Source organism: Xenopus laevis, chromosome 9_10L, assembly GCF_017654675.1.
Source record: "Xenopus laevis strain J_2021 chromosome 9_10L, Xenopus_laevis_v10.1, whole genome shotgun sequence".
In the NCBI taxonomy this organism is placed as follows: domain Eukaryota; kingdom Metazoa; phylum Chordata; class Amphibia; order Anura; family Pipidae; genus Xenopus; species Xenopus laevis.
Genome location: NC_054387.1, coordinates 56,841,384 through 56,856,783, shown reverse-complemented (window position 1 = coordinate 56,856,783; position 15,400 = coordinate 56,841,384). Strand labels below are relative to the sequence as shown.

The following is a 15,400-nucleotide window of genomic DNA, read 5'->3' as shown; positions in this document are numbered from 1 at the left end:
ATTGGTTGCTATAATTAATTGTCATGGTAGTAGAGAGGATGCCCTACCAGGTGTTTTATTCTGCAGACAGTACATTCATATGAAAAAGTTTGGGACCCCCTCTCGGCCTGAATAATAATTTACTCAACTTGCAACAAAAAAGATAACAGTGGTATGTCTTTCATTTCCCAGGAACATCTGAGTACTGGGGTGTTTTATGAACAAAGATTTTTAGTGAAGCAGTAATCAGTTGTATGTGAATTAAATCAAATGTGAAAAACTGGCTGCAAACATTTGGGTACCCTTGTAATTTTGTTAATTTGAATGCATGTAACTGCGCAATACTGATTACTGGCAACACCAAATTGGTTAGATTAGCTTGTTAAGCCTAAGAACTTCATAGGCAGGTGTGTCCAGTAATGAGTAAATGTATTTAAGGTGGCCAATTGCAAGTTGTGCTTCTGTTTGACTCTCCTCTGAAGAGTGACAGCATGGGATCATCAAAGCAACTCTCAAAAGATCTGAAAACAAAGATTGATCAGTATCATGGTTTAGGGGAAGGCTACAAAAAGCTATTTCAGAGGTTTAAACTGTCCGTTTCAACTGTGAGGAATGTAATCAGGAAATGGAAGGCCACATGCACAGTTGCTGTAAAACCCAGGTCGGGCAGGCCAAGAAAAAGACAGGAGCGGCATATGCAGAGGATTGTGAAAATCATTACAGACAACCGAAAGATCACCTCCAAAGACCTGCAAGTACATCTTACAGCCCAATTTGCACAAAGAGCATCTGTATGGCAGGGTGATGAGAAAGAAGCCCTTTCTGTACTCGCCATAAACAGAGTCACTTGTTGTATGCAAAAGCTCATTTAGACAAGCCACAGTCATTTTGGAACAAAGTGCTTTGGACTGATGAGATAAAAATTGAGTTGTTTGGTCATAACATAAAGCAATTTGCATGGCGGAAGAAAAACACCTGCTACCTACTGTCAAAGTTGGTGGAGGTTCCATCATGCTGTGGGGCTGTGTGGCTAGTTCAGGGACTGGGGCCTTTGTTAAGGTCGAGGGTCAGATTAATTCAACCCAATATCAACAAATTCTTCAGGATAATGTTCAAGCATCAGTCACAAAGTTGACGTTACGCAGGGGTTAGATATTCCAACAAGACAAAGACCCTAAACAGACTTCCAAGTCTACAAAGGAATTTAAGCAGAGGGAGAAGTACAATATTCTGGAATGGCCGTCACATTCCGCCAACTTGAATATCATAAAAAAATCTATGGGATGATTTGAAGCAGGCTGTCCATGCCCAGCAGCCATCCAATTTAACTGAACTAGAGAGATTTAGTATGGCAGAATGATCAAAAACACCGCCATCCAGAATCCAGACACTCAGCACAGGCTTTAGGAGGCATCTAGAGGCTGTTACAATTGCAAAAGGAGGCTCAACTAAGTATTGATGTAATATCTCTGCCCAAATTAAGCACCTGTCTAATTTTGTTATGATGCATATTGCATATTTTCTGTTAATCCAATAAACTTTGTCACTGCTGAAATACTACTGTTTCCATAAGGCAAGTTATATATTAAAAGGAAGTTGGTACTTTGCCAATGATAAACAAAACTCCAAAGAATTAAAAGGGTTCCTAAACTTTTTCATATGACTGTATTATTGGATGGAATGTGGTTTTCACAACATGTCATATCAGCCATATCAGACAATTTTTGGCATAATTTGTCATACCAATGACTAAGCCAGAAACCAAAACATTAAAAATAATCATGATGCATTGTACAGTTTTGATTTATTTTGTTAATGTTTGGGTGGCTGTTTGGCTAGGATACTGTTTGAGGTGGCCTCAGTATTAGAGTGCATTGCCTCATACCTACTGATCTGTGGAAAGGAGCAGTCGCATTGAGTTAACTTTTATGATTCTGTGACTTTGTATTGGAAAAACACCAAGTGCTCATCTGGGTTTTCTTCTGAAAGCTACCTGTACATCGAGAGGATAACAAGTATAAGAAGTACCTAACTCTCTTAAAGAAGTTGGAGTCCTCTTTTTTGGATAGGGTGGTGATAACAAAAATTACCCAGCTGAAAGCCCAAATCAGAGAATGCCACAATAGCTTCTACAAACCTCTTGTGCAGGAAAGGGACTAAGGAAATTTTCACTCACAGGACCCCTTTTTAAACTGCAGAGAGAATGTTGGGCGGAAGCTTGTCATCAGTCTGATCGATCCTAAGAATGGGTTACAAACTTCAAGGGAGGGCATCCTCCCTTGAAAGGCTCCTCATGAAAGGCTATTTCACTTCTTTGTTCTGGGCCAAGGCTTTGAATAAGGGGAGGACTTCTTCCTTCCTGGAGGCAACCCCAAAGCCCTGATGTAACCAATTTGGACTTTGACTGCTGAAGCCTTTGATTGCTGAGATCACGCAATCAGTTAGAAGCTGTCCTACAGAATAAGGGTAAAGCTCATGAAGACTTACCTGGTCCCTCTCATTTAGTTTGTTTCCTACATGTATCCGCTGCCTGAAGCTCTTTATTTTCAGATCCACAGCCATCTCTTCCAATTATTCTGGGGGGGGGTGCACATTTAATTCTATAACAGGGGGGTCACATGCCTGCAGAGGAAAGAGGGAGGTTTGAGTATGCTATATCCTGTGGCTTTATTTGGATCCACTGAATGTTGTATCAGACATTGGGTATTGCCTCTGGGGGGAGATTTGGTGGAAGGCGGTAGTGTGAAGGAAGTCAGGGTGCATGTTTGTCATCTTTCACCACATCTTGAGCTCGGACTGATGCTTTTGAGGAACTGCACTACATCAAACAACTGTGCTATGCTGGCCTTAAGTACTTTGTCTGTCCCACACCCCTTGGGTAAAGGAATCATGTACATGGTAATATCTATGATGAAGTACCACCCATGGCAATTCCACTGTAGAAGATACCTTAGCAAAACAAGGAGGATGTTATTATTGACCAAATAATGAAGTCTGTGGTGGCTGATTTGGGTTTACTGAAGGAAAAGTAATCAAGCAGTGATGTCTAAATGGATCCAAAAGGAGGTGTGTGTATATATAGCCATCTTGCTGGTTATGTTAGTAATGTTTGTGATATTTGAAATTGTCTTTCTTTTTATACTGAAAATTGAGTCAAGGCATAAGTGAAAAAAGGGATAGAGAAACAGACCAAGAAACACCAGCAGTTCATCCTTTTTTTAGCAGTTAGTTTGTCACCGCAAAATATATATCTTGGCCTGGGAGAGTGCAAAGTTTTGTGTAAGCAAAAAAGGTAAGGGATGAAGTTATGGAATACTAATAGGAAGCAGAATTTTGGACTGTGAGGCCAGGTTTGTGAAGGTGGAGGGTGGGCAGCAAATCCCTTTTTCATGAACAAAGGTAGGACTCTGGGAAGGTTTGATGTATGGCGATGATTACGTTTTTGCAAACCAAATGACTTTGATAACTGCTGGTGAAATCAGCTTGGAAATGGTCTGAATATTGTTTTTGTTTAGATTCAAAAGTAATTGTTGTATACAGATAAATTTTAACTTAAAAATCCTATATGATTCCCATTTTCCTGCTTTATGACTGAGATTATATCTATCTGTATAACAGAGCATTCTCCCGTAGTTGCACAGTTCCAGATAAACCGTAACTGACCAGTGATAATAACGAATTCAATAGAATATATACAAACTCAAAAAATACAATGTGCCATTTACCAGGTTAGCGCCCCTTTATATCAGAACACCATACATTTATAATAAAAAAATCAATTCCCAGGTTTATTAAAATATTCTCAATATATCCTCAGGTGAACAGTTAACAGTGCTAATCAGACATTATTATGAAACCCACTCCACCAATCGATTATTTGATAACATTTCTCTTAAAATTATCAGGAAAGAATAAAAATAGTTGCACAATCACAGCTTTTACAATGTGGATTTCCTGTACTTAGAACTTACTGGTATAAAACACTTTTTATATCTATATAAAAGTAAGGGACACTTACTCTGAGTTCCCCTTCTAAATCATTTACTTTGCAGTTTAATATAGCATTAAAGAACCCCCCTGTAATAAAACACTTTACTTTAGGGGCATGCTGCACCTAATACTTTGCAGCCCTAGGCCTGGGCCTATGTGGCCTCGCCACAAATCAAGCCTGATCCAATTATTATAAGAAGATTAACAGAGATATGAATGCTCTGCAAAGACCAAATCTGTAATTTTAGGAAAACAGGGTATATATATTAATTGAAAGGTTCTGAATGCCAATTACTAATTCTTTAACAAGAAACATTTCTGTTGATATTTCCCCTTTCATTTCTGCACTGACACGCTGTAAGACACAACAAAGTATCTCTGATAATTAAAGAGAGAAACCTTTTTCTAACTGATCAATAAGCATGGAGCTTGGTTGTGCCGCTGGATATTTGAAAAGACAAATGTTTCCATAAAATTTAGACCCATGGAATTTCTAAGGGACAAGAATAGTTCAAATTATAATCACAGCTATTTAAAATGTCATCCCCTTCCAAAAACCCACTCTCCTTTGTTTCTCCGTATAATGTTATTTTGTTTAGAATCCAAAAACAGATCCCTGTGTTGTGTGTCACCGGGTCAAGTTTAGAATAACCTTACTAGACAGCTGCCCATTCATTGACAAACGAGAAGCTTTCCGAGCACTTCCCAGGCCTCTGAGACTCTACAGAGCTTGCAAAGCGAGACCAGATTCTATCTGCCCCAAATCCCCTTATAAATAATCACCAGCTGCAAGGCCAATTACAAACCCTTTGTTAGGAAAATCTCATGGAGAGCCCAAAGCCTTATGAATTTTCAGAGACCTGTTTATTTTTGCCTTCAACAAAGTGAAAAATTAGTGTATTTTCTTATTTGTGGGATTTTACTTCTGTGACATCGCAACGCTTCATGTGTCAGTGTGTAGCCTTAAAATGTAGGGAAAGCTTTCCTGTCAATGGAGGAATAATCACTGGAGTATGGGAAATTACCCAGCTGAGATATTAAGTATGAATTCACTAAACCCTTGAGATTCTGTGGTCAAGAGTCCAGTCCTTAAATCTCCTCTTTGGGGACCCTCAGTATCACATTGACAAAGTCTTTGTTTCTGTGCGCTGCGCATTAGCATTTTAATAAAGGCTTTTCATTGAATTCCAGAGAAAAAGCTTAAATAAAAAATAACTGAAGAGATTTAAGTGCTGCCTTCGGCTTAACAGGGATTTATTCTTGTCTGTTGTCAAAGAGGGGTGTGACCCCAGGGATTGGGAAGAAAGGTGAGGGGAACCAGCTCACGAGATACTCATGTTTTCACTGATGTGGGACGAGGCACTTGCCTTGTTTATTTTTCTCAGATGTTTGGACCTCAGTGCCAGAGGGGCTTGGAGAAAGAGGAGTTGTCCTTACTTACCTCTCTAACTTGCTCTCTTATACTTTGGCCTTGTATACTTCATCATAGGGACCAAATGGGTAATGTTGTACATACAGAATAAATACCCATAGATGTACCCTGCAAATACAGAGGGTAAATTAAGCAGTACTTACAGATTAAATAACCAGAGATGTACTTTGCCCACACAGAGGAGAAGGTGAGTTGGCGAAAATGCTTTGTTAAGAAGATAGCTGGTCACAGCCATAAAGCAGGGCAGGACTGCTGCTTACAACGGGTATCAGATAGCATTTGTGCCACTGTGACAGAATGCTCTATTATACAGATAGCTAGAATCTCAGCCATAAAGCAGGGCAGGACTGCTGCTTACAATGGGTATAAGATAGGATTTATACCCACAAGCACGAGAGAGCACATCCAAGGAAGTACGCTTAGATGCTCCTTCAAACAAGGCGCAATTGGAGAGAGTATATTGATGGTAGTGCTCCCTTTAATCCTGTTATTAAATAGAGATGAAGGCCTATGTGAGGGGCTTATAGTTATGGGTGGCACTGGGGTGATGGGTTGAAACACTGAACAAACCTCCCTTACTAGGAACAAATTGGCACTTGTTGGGGCCTGCTGGGAGTAGCACCTGGCTTGTGCTTATCCAGACGTGTTACACGCACAGTCACTAGAGCATGGATCCACTCGTAATGGCACCTCACAGAACCTACACCATTGTACTCACAGGAACTTGCCTGTGGTAAATGTGCCATGACTGCTATTATCCAGCGCCACATCTGCAGGGGAATTAGTTGCTAATGAGCTGAGAAGGGGCCTTACTGGCAGAAGAGAAACAAAGAAACAAATGAAATGAAAGAAAAACAGGATTTTTATTCATACAGTCACTTTGGATTTGTTCAGAAGCTTCAGTTCCACGTTCATCCTCACCCTGCGATAATGTGTTTATTTAGCGCATGTTTCACACCTGCAGGGAATCTTATGCGCAGCACCTTGCCCCTAAGGGGGAGATTTAGGGAATCATTAAGATGAGCCTGATTAAAGGGTGATATACTCGCATGGTTTCATATCTACAGAATGAGGGTGTCACCAGAACATTCCCTATCTGTATATCTGTATTATTATGGGAGATAGATTAGAGATAATACTCTTTCATACCAATCAGGTATTGTAATGTTCTGTGATTAATAGGCCTGTAACCGGAGTGTGCAAGGCATTTTTGGGAAATGAAGAGTTGACTAGAAGAAAGTTGACTACTGCTACTTTGTTTTCAAAACCAGCAGTGCACCTCAGTGGATACCCTTGTATTTGCTGGAAGGATCTACTGGTAAATAAAGCACCAGTGCTTTACAAATGAGAAACTGATCATCCAAACGTGGATAACTTATAGGTTCAGTGGGACTTGCCTACTCATCTCCTTTCAATTTTAATACAGTGCAGAACAGCAGAGCGGATAAAACTTTGTACTTTCTATTATCTTATTTGGAAAGTCGTTATTTTAATCTTTTTTTATCTTTTTACCTTTATTTAATCAGAATGTATTGTGTTAGCTTTTCAATTGCTATAGATAGATAATTTATTTATGGAACTGATAATTTGTTAACTTTATGTTATGATCCCCTTATATATTTATATACAGTATAATGATCATATCCCCACTCAAAGGCGAAGGAAAGGTTAAAACTAAGTAAGCCTTATCAGAAAGGTCAATCTAAATATACCAGTAAACCCCCAAAGTAGTGCTGCTCTGAGTCCCCTGTCAAAAGAAACATTGCATTTATTTCCTTCTATTGTGTACACATGGGCTTCTGTATCAGACTTCCTGCCTTCAGCTTAAACCTCATTGCCCTGGGCAAGAGCATGCTCAGTTTGCTCCTCTTCCCCCACCCCTCCCTTCTCTACTGTAATCTGAGCCCAGAGCAGGGAGAGACTCAGGCAGGAAGTGATGTCACACCATGTTAATACTGCAGCTCCTATCCTAAACAAACAGAGAGTTTCTAGAGCTTTTTACTCAGGTATGGTAAAACATTCTACAGAATAAATATAGCATTCTAGCTTGCACTATTGCAGCTAATATATTGGCAATAAAATGCCTCCGTAGCTTTCCTTCTCCTTCAACTGCTTCTTCTCCAGTGTAGCCAATCCCAACTTGGCCAGCCTTTCCCCCATAACTGAGCCCTTCAATTCCTTTTATCAACTTGGTTTTTCTTCTTTTTAATTTATCTAATTCACACTGGCACTATATATATATACTTAGATGGCATATATATATACACACATATATATCCCAACTTGGCCAGCCATTCCCCTCCTTTGTCATGTGGCCTCCCTTTAAATCGCTGACTAATAAGATGTTAGAGAGCTGCAAAGGAGTAAAAGTTGGCCATACACGGGCCGATAAAAGCTGCCGACAGACCGAGTCGGCAGCTTATTGGCCCGTGTATGGGGGCCCCCGACGGGCTTCCCCGATCGAGATCTGGCCGAAAGTCGGCCAGATCTCGATCGGATGGGGTTAAAAATCCCGTCGGATGGCGGCCGCATCTGTTCGTTGATGCGGTCCCGCGATCCGACCGCCCGTTTGCGAAACGCTAGGATCCGATCGTTGGGCCCTAGGGCCCACGATCGGATCAGCCCGATATTGCCCACCTCAAGGTGGGCATATCGGAGGGAGATCCGCTCGTTTGGCGATATCGCCAAACGAGCGGATCTATCCATGTATGGCCACCTTAAGTTGTGTTACATTAGACTATCTGTCTGTTCACGCCAACCCTTATAGATTACATTTTTGGCTAACTATATTGAAAGCATTTTTATTTTACACAGCCTATCTAACCAGTTTTATTTTTACACTGAACTGTTCCTTTAGTATATTTTACAGTGGGTCAAGCAAACCTCTTACCAGCTAGCAGGCCATCTAAGTAATTTGGTCCACTGCAATCACTTTGGACTTCACTACGCTGGCTTATATTGCCCAATATCCAACCAATCTGCCAATAAGAGTGGCTTTACAGGTGTATGACCAACTATTACTCATTTGTATCGACATTTGGATCTTTGACCCACAGAGCTGATTCTCTAAGTTACCTAACATGATTTATATGTATCTGATGGTGGTGCGCACATGGATGGGAACCCATCAGAGAATGGAAATGCGTTAAACAAGTTTTTGTTCGGTCTTAAGAAGTCAATGGGCGCTGGAGAGCTCCCGGTGCTGCAGATCGTCCCATAAACCCACCATGACACAGCATTCAGTGGAGCTTAGTGGGGGACACACACGCAGCTCAAATGAATAACCTGAACAATGCGCTGCTCTTGGGATGAATGGAGCCCTCAGGCAAATCAGTTGGGCACTTGGTTTGCAAATGAAAAAGGCTGCTGATCCCCAAAGCTCTGAGGGACAATAAGGCAACAGTGGTGGTGCAGAACGAAGTTACCTCTTAATTTGGCCTGGGCAGGCTTTGCTCGACTGTCTCGCCCGCGTCCATGTTTCCATCTCCAGCCACCCTCAGCGAGGGCACTCAAGCTGAAACGTGCGACATGGCGGCTGAGCAAGGGACCAAAATACTTTTTCCCCCTTGAAAGAACAAGGGAGATGTTTGTGCGACACTCACAATAGGGGGGAAATCAAACAAGTTCCTAATCAAAAGAAACCCAATCCGCGTGTAATACATACAAGTGTCACCTGCTGAATGTTAAACACACTCAGCACATGGTAGATGTCTGTATGTGAGGGGTTAGCAGAGGAGCTACAAGGGAGGCAGCTGTTGCTTGTGCTTGAGAAAATGTGTTTTATTTCTCTTTACAGTTCAACTACCACTCATCTTGTAGCATGATGGAAACAGTGGCTATCTTAGACACATTTCAGCTTTGGCATTACATCTCCTGTTTGGTTGCTAAAATCCCACAGCCCCAAGCAACCAGTCATTTGTTTGACTGGCAGGAGGAAAGGTATTTTAGGAGGAAGTGTAAATAGGAAGACAGGCGATTGAGAGTAATATTAAAAGGGACTCTGCTCAAAAAGGGGGGCTTGGACCGTAAAGATTCAACTGAATGGATTGTGACTGTGTGGGATTCCTCTCAGGCAGGTTTGGCTCCTGATAAAAGTCGCTCAAGTGTTTGAGAATGTGATAGATTGTAAACTCCATTGGGACGGGACTGATGGGAATGATGTATGATGCCTATACAGTGCTGCAGAAATGTGTTAGTGCTATATAAATACCAGCAAATTAAAAATATAGAACAAAAATAAAATAGAGTAAAGCATTAAAGGATACAGATTTAAGCACTTTTGCAATGTACAGTCATTATTATTATTTTTTATTCCAAGATATTAAAGGATACATGTACTATTAACATGAAGGAATTTTATTACCATAGTGCCACCTGCTGGTAATTTTCCAGCCATTCTGATCACCAACTAGTCAAGGAAGTTGTCAGGAGAAAGAAAGAGGGCTGGTCTGATGTCCTTCTGGTTGGGAAAGATTTCAGAAAGGTTTGTAACATCAGACCAGCCCTCTTTCTTTCTCCTGAAAGTGGCGCTGTTGTAACAAAATTCATTCATGCTTGTACATGTATCCTTTATTCTAGGGGTTCCCAACCTTTTTTACCAGTGAGCCACATTCACAGGCATGAAAACTGTTCCTGGAGGTGCCAAATAAGGCCTGTGATTGGCTATTGGTGACCCCCTATGTGACTGGTAGCCTACACAAGGCTTTGTTTGGCAGTACACTTGGTTTTTATGCAACTAAAACTGCTTTGAGGCCACTGGGAGCAACGTACAAGGAGTTGGTGATCCCCGATCCATGAGTGCCCCTTACTAGAATGTTATTTATAAGGGATAGTTAGAGTACCTATGGGTGCAGCTATGGCATCTAAGGCAGATGTTAAGTACAGGACTCCTGTACAAACTGGCACGTGGCATTGGCACCTGCCCTACATTAATGAGCCTCTATAACAACACAGTCACATGGCAGTGCCAGAGATCTAGGAATAAATTAAGTTTTATCAGAATAATGATATTGTAATGGGGGGTAATTATTCTCCCTCCATACACATACCCACAGGGGCCCTTGTTTTCCCAGCAGACATTGCATGGAGGTGTTTATATTTACTAAATATTTAAAACCTTTTCTTACAAAGTTAATCCAGTCACAAAGGGGGGGGGGTCTTGGCTTGTCCCTCCAGCCCAAGCACCAAACGAATTAATTGTCCCTTTACTAGTAATAGGGAAAGACCTCCCACCGGCGCCCCCCAGAGAATAGGTATCTTATTCTCCACAGGCTAAAAATGGCTCCATTAGAAGTTGGAAAAGAAAGAGAAAAGCTGTTCACATGAGCTGAGGGGCCATTCTCATAACGGGGGCCCTTGTACCAAGGAGCTGCTTATGGTTTTTGTCCCATTGTTTGGCTGTGGAAAGTGGAACAAAGAGGCAGCGAGGCGACCTATTGAACTTGATTCCATTTTTCACAGAGATGGTTGAGGGGGAGCACTCTTTATCCATTGATCCGGGGAATGGAAAACAGGTAAATAGACATGGAGGGACAGGAGGGGGTGCATCATCCATCAATCATTGCACATCAGATTCCTGCATATCTACCATAACCAACTTCATCAAGTCTTAGTGGTACATATCCCTTCCCCTCATGGTTACTGTCTGCTCTGCTCTTATTTCCCCTGCAGGAATAGGGATTGGTAGCACTAAATAGGTACCTAATATATAGAGACAAGGGGAAAGTGTTGGAAGAGCTAGTCTGCTCTGCTCTCAATTCTCCTACAGAAATAGGGATTGGTAGCATTAGATAGGTACATATTATATCGGAACAGGGTCGCCATCAGGGGGGCACTGGGGGGACAATTGTCCCGGGCCTGATGGCTTTTATATGTTAAAGGAACAGTTCAGTGTGAAAATAAAAACTGTGTTTTTTCAGCTCTATAACTCTTGAGTTATAGTTAAAGTTAGTGACTTTAAGGGGGGGCACATGGGACATAACTGTTCAATGAGTTTGCAATTGATTCTCAGCATTCAGCTCAGACTCAAGTCTCTGATTGGTTACTGCCTGGTAACCAGTCAGTGTAAACCAAGAGAGCTGAAAAGCAGGAAGTAGTGTTCTGGCTATTATGTTACACATCCAGTCACTCCAGCGTTTATACATTAAATTTTTGCCAAACTAACTATATTAGAAACATTTTTTATTTTGCACAGCCTATCTATTTACCCAGTTTTTATTTTTACACTGAACAATTCCTTTAAGGTGGACCGGCCGTGCTACATTTCCTGGATTGACCTAGGCCCCCTTGAGCTGCTGAAGTAGAAGTCAAGGTGTGCTGAAGTAGGAGCCAAGCCATCCCGAACATCAAAAATTTTTTAAACCCTTGGGCACTCATTTTTTTTAACTTGGGGGGCCCTGGCTGCTGATGTTTTTTTTAATTTGGGGGGTAGCTGGCCACCAAGGGTTTTTTTTACTTGTACCGGTCCCTGGCCACCAATGTTTTTTTTAACTTGTAGGGGGGCCACTACACCAATGGGTTTTTTTACTTGCAGGGATGGCCCAGAAAATTTAGTTGTACGGGGCCCCCACAAATTCTGATGGTGGCCTTGTACGAGGACAGAGATAAGGAGAAATTGATGGAGGGGTTACTGCCTGCTCTGCTTTCAGTTCCCCTACAGAAATAGAGATTGGTAGAGCTAGATAGGTACCTAATATATAGGGATAGAGTCAAGTTTCAAGTGGCTGGTTGTCCTTTATGCAGTTAGGTTTGTTGGGAATGAATGTCAGTTTAACAGGAAAGAGGGCATTTTTATCCAGCAGGGCGACTACTCATAGCAAAAAGAGGATTTCATACTAGATTAAGGCATAGGAGGAAAAATCATTTAAATCCAGGGGGACAGTATACAATAACTGTATTTCCCCTTTAATCTTAACCTTATGTTTTTGTATCTATTGTGCTTGTTGCATGTTCTCTTTTCCCCATTTGTCCAGTTGTACTGCGCCACAGCCATTATAGCTGCTAAATAAATATACCTGCATTTTGTTCGGTTCTGCTTTTCCTTACTATTATCAGTTCCTTTGGGGCTGTCCTTAGTAATGCCTTGGTGTGGTACTCATTAACTGTAATGCATTGGAGGCTGAGAGTAGTAGTCAGGCCCGGATTTGTGGAAAGGCCACCTAGGCCCGGGCCTAGGGCGGCAGGATTTTAGGGAGGGCAACATGCTGCCTAACCACACCCACATTGGTTCAAAAACACTGGGAAAGTGCTGGAAATACAATCATTTTTTAAATTTCCCCATTGATGATCATAATTTGCACGAATAAAGGGGAGGGGACAGGGGCGACGAACGGCAGTGGGCCTAGGGGCGCCCTCTATGTAAATCCGGCCCTGGTAGTAGTTGGAAATCTGAATGTGTAACAGCCTTGATATAAATAATTTACATTTACTCAGCAACTATACAACTACTCTTGGGCCCAGTAATCATATATCTGACTTTTAGCAGTCTAACTCCCAGCAGTTTGCAGGAAGCCAATTGTATTGATGACTTTTGGGTATATAGTTCCTAGTGCTGTGTTTTACCTGGCACAGTTTTTTGGCACACAGACCCCATATGGGATCTGGCTTTTGGAAGGGTTTGGGTTTACTATGGGCATGGACTAGTGAAGAATGGTGGGTCCTGTAAATCAGCACTAGGGTATATAGATTTCTGTTTGTTTTGAGGGAGTTTTGTATCTGAAAAAATAAATCAGTTGTTCAGGGCATAAAATGTAACTTTTCTGTGAAACTAAAACTGACACAAAAATTGACACTTGAGGGGTTACAAGTGGCCTGAGAAATATGGATCTTGTTGCATAACATCACTGTCATCGACTAAAGCAGAAATTTCATTTCTATTATTTATATACACAGATATCCCTCCATTCTATTTAATTTCTACCTTTAGCATTTCTAATTTGTTCTTATAGAATCAAAATAATAGTGAATCTACAGTGACACCTAGTGCTTTACTTGTTCATGGCCCCCTTGTCATCTACACCAGGGGTCCCCAACCGCGGACATACCTGAAGTGGGCCGCCAAGTCGAGTCCACATTTGACATGGACGGACTGAATTTGACATGGACCCACAAAATTTGACGCTGGTGCGCCAGAAATTGGCAGGGTGTGCGCAGTTGATGCCCCCCCAGTCCTTGCAAAAAATTCTGGCTTTACACCGGTCCCTGGGGCAAAAAAGTGTGGGGACCACTGATCTACACCATCCACCCATATTCAATATAAAATATTTTTATATGAAACTGTTACCTGTGTATGGGAGACACTCAGTTATTAAAGGGGTGGTTCTCCTTTAAGTAAATTTTAGTATGTTATAGTATGACTAATTTGGCAACGTTTCCATTGGTTTTCATTATTTATAGTTTTATAATTATTTATTTTTATTTTTTTCTGACTCTTTCCAGCTTTCAAATGGGCGTCCCTGACCCCATATAAAAAGCAAATGCTCTGCGAGGCTACAAATTTATGTTATTGCTAATTTGTATTTCTCATCTTTCTAGTAAGGTCCTCTCCTATTCATATTCCAGTCTCTTATTCAAAACAATGCATGGTTGCTAGGGTAATTTGGACCACAGCAACCATCTTGCTGAAATTGCAAACTGGAGAGCTGCTGAATAAAAAGCAAATAAATCAAAATCCACAAATAATAAAAAATGAAAACCAATTGCAAATTGTCTCAGAATATAATTCTCTACATCATACTAAAAGTTAAATCAAAGGTAAACCACCCCTTTAACAGCCTGTATAATTTACAGTAGGGGGTATATTTTCCCTTATACTACATGAGTGATACTCAGAGTTCCCAGTATAACTCAGCCTGCAGCCCTGTGCCTTTATATGGTCACAGAACCCCTCAGTGACTTATATTCTACTTATAATTTACAGTAGGGGGTACATTATCCCTTATTATACGTGAGTGATATTCAGAGTTCCTTGTATAACTCAGCCTGCAGCCTTGTGCCTTTATATGGTCACAGAAACCCTCAGTGACTTATATTCTCCTTATAATTTACAGTAGGGGGTACATTATCCCTTATAATGCATGAGTGATACTCCAAGTTCCCTATATTACTCAGCTTGCAGCCTTATTCCTTTATATGGTCACAGAACCCCTCAGTGACATCTACTATAATTTACAGTAGGTGGTACATTATCCCTTATAATAAAAATGATACTCAGTTCACTGTATAACTCAGCCATGTGCTTTTATATGGTCAAAGAACCCCTCAGTAATATCCTTATAATTGACAGCTTGGGTATATTATCCATTAGCATACATGAGTGACACCCATTTAGGGGAATAGTGGGTATTTGTATCAGGGCATCTCACACAGTGTCACACTGTTGCCTTTATTTTCCCACTGTGCAATGCTTCTGGGCATGTGGGGCAGTTTTAGTAAATACAGCCTCTCAATTATTACAAGTAACCCTTGGGCAATGAGCACCTTGGTCATGCTAATAGTCTATTGGGGCATGGGAAATGTGTGTGAATGTAATTAACATAATAATGGAATATAAATGAAGCTGGAAATAAAACAATTTACAGATAAATCTCATTTGCTGAGAAACAAAGAATCACTGGTAAATTTTAATTTTGCTGATTATCTGCGCCCCTAGCACTTCTGCCTACCATATAGCAAAAGCCTTTTCCAGCAGCACTCACTTTCTCAGCCCAAGGCACCGGGGAATCATATCCTGTTAAGGTCGTAGGAAGCTGACCCAGGAGTTGAACCCTTGTCCCTTGCGTCACGGTACATTTTAATAGCCAATCACTGTTCCCACTGGGCCAGCGCTTCCCCCACGGGGAGAGGTCACTTCCATACGTAGGTGGAATTTACAATCAAAGCTGAGATGCAGAGAAAAGGATGTAAATTTGCACTTGTATAAATGACAGCACACATGATTTATTGCTGATGGAGCATCCTGGGCCCTGTCCCTCCCCTCTGTGTCTCGTACTAATATTAATA

At 41.2% G+C, this 15,400-nt stretch overlaps 1 protein-coding gene across 1 annotated transcript in view; it reads left to right on the top strand.

Moving 5' to 3' along the window:
- The window catches only part of gli2.L (GLI family zinc finger 2 L homeolog), a 113,385-nt gene that overhangs the window by 12,184 nt on the left and 85,801 nt on the right, over nt 1–15,400 (top strand). The gene's annotated exons all lie outside the window — the stretch shown is intronic.